This window comes from Cryptomeria japonica, chromosome 1 (assembly GCF_030272615.1).
Source record: "Cryptomeria japonica chromosome 1, Sugi_1.0, whole genome shotgun sequence".
Lineage (NCBI taxonomy): Eukaryota > Viridiplantae > Streptophyta > Pinopsida > Cupressales > Cupressaceae > Cryptomeria > Cryptomeria japonica.
In genome coordinates, this window is record NC_081405.1 from 160,058,162 (window position 1) to 160,063,087 (window position 4,926).

The following is a 4,926-nucleotide window of genomic DNA, read 5'->3' on the forward strand; positions in this document are numbered from 1 at the left end:
GCCAAGTCCTCTTTTTTCAGAAGCCTAACAACTTGAGGAGATCCTATGGCAACAAATATTTTTAGGAAGGACAATCCGAAACTTGATGGAACTAACTATGGTATATGAAAGATCAAAATGGAAACAAATATGAACTGCATTGGAAGAGATATATGGGATGTTACTAAGAATGGCTATGTTGGTCCTACTCCGAATCAACCTCATCCATTGACATTGGCTAAGGACTTGGAGAATGATTACAAAGCAATAGAAGCACTTCTGAGCACATTATCAGATCAGAAAATCATGGGATTATCATATCGATCTACTGCTAAAGCTATTTGGGATCAACTGGAAACATTGAATGAAGGAGATACCATTGTCAAGGTTGCAAAATTGGAATGTTACCAGGTCAGGTATGGAAATTTAAAAATGGAAGAAGATGAAAGAATTTTTGCATTTATGGAAAGAGTTAATGAAATTATTTTAGGAATACAATGTTGTGGAGGATCCTTAAGTGAAGATGAAATTGTGTCTAAAGTTTTAAGAGCTTTGCCACCGGCTTACAAAATTAAAGTGACTGCTATTAATGAGTTGAGAACAATGTCTAATACATTAGTATCTAGAGATACTTTGGTTGGAAAACTTTCTACATTTGAGCTTGAAGAGTTTGGTCCTGTTGCTATAGTCAAGATTGATTTAGCTTTCAAAGCATCATCATCATCATTGACATCTGACAAAAATGATTAGAAAGTACTTTATGCAAACGAACTTGAAGATATGAGAAGAGAAAATGAAGAACTTGAAGCACTATTTGCAAGGAAGATGCCTAAAGGTCTAGCAGGAAGTAAGTATGAAGGTAAAACACCTTTCAAATGTTTTAATTGCAATAAAGTTGGTCATATGGCTTCTAGGTGTCCTGATAGACATGCAAGATTAAGGGAGGAAGAAAAAAGAACATATAAGCCTAACCTTGAATATTGAAGATATAGATTTAAGAAAAACAAAGATAAGTCATGTTACTATGCAGATGAAGGTGTTACAGATGATTCAGATGAAGATGTAGAAGATAGCGAATGGGATTTTGTTTCAATAAAATAAGATCAACCAACACCTATTGTCAAACTATTAGAGCAGGCACTGGCAACTAAAATTGAAGAAAAGGATGAATGGATCATAGATAGTGGATGCTCGCATCATATGACTAGTGATAAAAGCAAATTCTTATCATTTCAGGAAATTCATGGAGGTCTAGTAATATTTGGAGATGACAAAGCTTGTTTAATCAAAGGAAGAGGTACTATATCTTTGGATGGTAAGCATAATACTGACAATGTTTATTATGTTGAAGGTTTGCAGCATAATCTTTTGAGTTTTGGTCAGTTAGTGGAAAAAGGATTTTAGTTACAATTCAAGAATGGAAAATGAAAAATCATAAACGGAACTAGATTGGAGATTGCAACCTTTAATCAGACTAAAGGTAATATCTTTCATTTGAATACTAGTGATAAGACATGTTTGATTGCACACATTGATGAAAGTTGGTTATGGCATAAGAGACTCTGTCATGTGAATTTTGATTGCATTGTAAAGATCAGTTCAACTAAGGTAGTAAGGGATTTACCTAAGATTGTGAAACCTCATAATCTAGTATGTAAGGAATGTCAAATGGGAAAGCAAGTTAGAACAACATTTAAGAGCATTACTAAGAAATCAAATAATATTCTTGATTTAATTCACACTAATTTATGTGGTCCAACAAGAACAAGAAGTCTACAGGGAGATAGATACTTTATGCTAATAATTGATGATTATTCTAGAATGTGTTGGGTTGCTTTTCTCAGGGAGAAATCAGAAGCTTTTGGAAGATTCAAGATATACAAGGCAATGATAGAGAATGAAACCAACAAGAAAATCAAATGCTTGAGATCAGATCAAGGAGGAGAATTTACATCTAGAGAATTTAATGCATTATGTGAAGTGAATGGAATCAAAAGACAACTATCAGCACCCCGGACACCCCAACAAAATGGAGTTGTGGAAAGGAAGAACCAAACTATTCTAGATGCAACAAGAACCATGTTAATGGAAGCAAATCTACCTCATGTATACTGGAGAGAAGCAGTGAATACAACAGTTTATACTTTCAACAGAGTTCACATCAAAAGTGAAATCTGTAAGAGCCCTTATGAATTATGGTTTGGTCATACTCCTACTCTTAAATACTTCAAAATACTTGGAAGCAAATGTTATATTAGAAGAGATGAGTATATTGGTAAATTTGATCCTAGAAGTGATGAAGGGATATTTCTTGGTTATTCATCTAGAAGAAAGGCATATAGATGTTATAATAAAAGATTACAAAAAATCATTAAGAGTACTAATGTGAAGATAGATGAACATTTTAAAGGAGATTCAAGATCTGTAGAACTGACAGTTGAAATAATTATAAATGAATCGACACAATTGCACCAGTACAGAGTGAAGAACCAGTCACATTGGCATCATTAGAGAACTCAACTATGACTGAATAACAACAACCCGTGAATGTAAATCAGAACAAACCTAGGTATGTAAGATTGAATCATTTAGAGAATCAAATAATTGGAAATAAGAATTAAGGTGTTATGACTAGAGGAAGATTGGCAAATGAAGAGGTATGTTTAATTTTTCAAGTCGAACCAGCATCTGTTATTGAAGCATGTCAGGATGAACATTGGATAAAAGCAATGGAAGATGAATTAGAACAAATTGAAAAGAATAATACTTGGCCATTAGTTCCCCGACCTAAAGACAAAAATGTAATTGGAACTAAATGGGTATATAGAAATAAACTTAATGAGGATGGTGAAGTAATCCGGAACAAAGTAAGATTAGTCTGTACAAGTTATTCATAGAAAGAAGGAATAGATTATAATGAAACCTTTTCATCGATAGCCAAAATTGAGGCAGTTAGACTATTTCTTGCATTTGCAGCTCATAAGAACTATAAAGTTTATCAGATGGATATAAAATGTGCATTTCTGAATGGAGATCTAGAAGAGGAAGTTTACATTGAACAACCTGATGGATTTTCATTGACAGATAATAAGGATATGGTTTGCAGGTTAAGGAAAGCTTTATATGGATTGAAGCAAGCTCCCAGAGCTTGGTATGCTAGATTGGATATATATCTTTTGAAGGGTTACACAAAAGGTAATGATGACAACAATTTGTATTAAAAAGTTACCAATGATGACATTTTGGTTATTGAAGTATTTGTGGATGATATCATTTTTGGAGGTGAAGATGGATTATGTAAAGACTTTGCTAACAAGATGTAGGAAGAATTTAAAATTTCTATGATTGGAGAGATAAAAAAGTTTCTAGGTTTGCAGATTTCACAAACAGATAGAGGTATATTCATATGTCAAATAAAGTACTTGAAGGAACTTTTGAAGAAATTTGGTATGGAAAACTCCAAACAGGTCAACACTCCTATGACTACAACTGATAAATTGACATTGAAGGATGATTCGGCTCCTATTGATCTAACAAGGTAAAAATCTATGATTGGAGGATTACTGTATTTGACACAAACCAGACCTGATATAATGAATGTAGTGTGTATTGTATCTAGATTTCAAAGAAATCCTAAAGAAAATCATGAATAAACAGTTAAAAGGATTTTTGGGTACCTACAAGGCACATCAAATCTTAGTTTATGGTATCCTAAGGATGAAAATTTTGAGTTATGTGCATATACGGATGCAAATTGGGCAAGAGATGTAGATGACAGAAAGAGTACCATTGGTGGTGCATTATTTCTTGGCAGAAGATTGATTTCATGGATAAGTAAGAAGCAGACTTGTACATCATTATCTACAACAGAATCATAATATGTTGCAACATCAACTAATTGTACTCAGGTATTATGGATCAAGCAAATGTTGAAGGATATAAAGGTAAAATGCAAAGAACCAATAGTCAATTATTGTGATAATTCAACAACAATTGATATATCAAAGAATCTGGTATTTCACTCTAAAACAAAGCATGTTTCTATAAGTACAATTTTCTGAAAGAGAATGTTGAAGAAAATGAAGTGAGATTGGTTTATGTGAATACTAAAGAGAAAATTACATATATCTTTACAAAGCCTTTGCCTAAGGAAACATTTGAATATCTCGGAGAGAAGCTTAGGGTAATTTCCCCATCAACAGAGACTTGAATGATGAAGATTGGCATCAAATCGGTAGGGACTAACAAAAAAATATTTTTCTAGTTTTGATGGAGGAGAGCTACTGCTCAAGGGGAGTAGTTAGCTGAATGTTATGTTTTGATTCTTAACTTCTTTGGAATTTGATGTCAAAGGTGGATATATATCTATGGAAAAACATTATACCTTTGGGGAGAGATATACTCTTTGGAGATATGTATTTTGGTTTTGGTTATGTATCAAACTTTGTATTGATCTCTCTTTGGGAGATTATTGGTTTATTGGTTTTTGGCATTCTGTTCTTGGCACTTAGATGTTTTTCCATCTAGTGTTGCCATGAATGCCAAAGGGGGAGATTGTTGATATTATGGATGACTTCGTCATGTGTTGCATTGGTTTTGTCATTGATGTCAACACTTATCTTCTTGGAGGTCTGCATTGTTGATTTGGCACTATGGTTATATTGGTTTATTGTTGAACCGACACATTATGTTCATCGGTATGGTTAGTGGATTATGCACAGACACTGGTATATGTTCACCAGCAAGCTATATGGTTCACCGACAGTGATGATAACTTGTTATCATCTAGAGATCATTTGGTTATGTTGAAGACATGGATTGGATGTTTGGATTTGGTGTTTTTCTTATTGGTCTAATCGGGTTGACATATTTGTCTTTACTGATAGATAGGTCTACGTTATGGACCAGTACATGATATCTATTCCAGATCAGTATGACACATTTTGG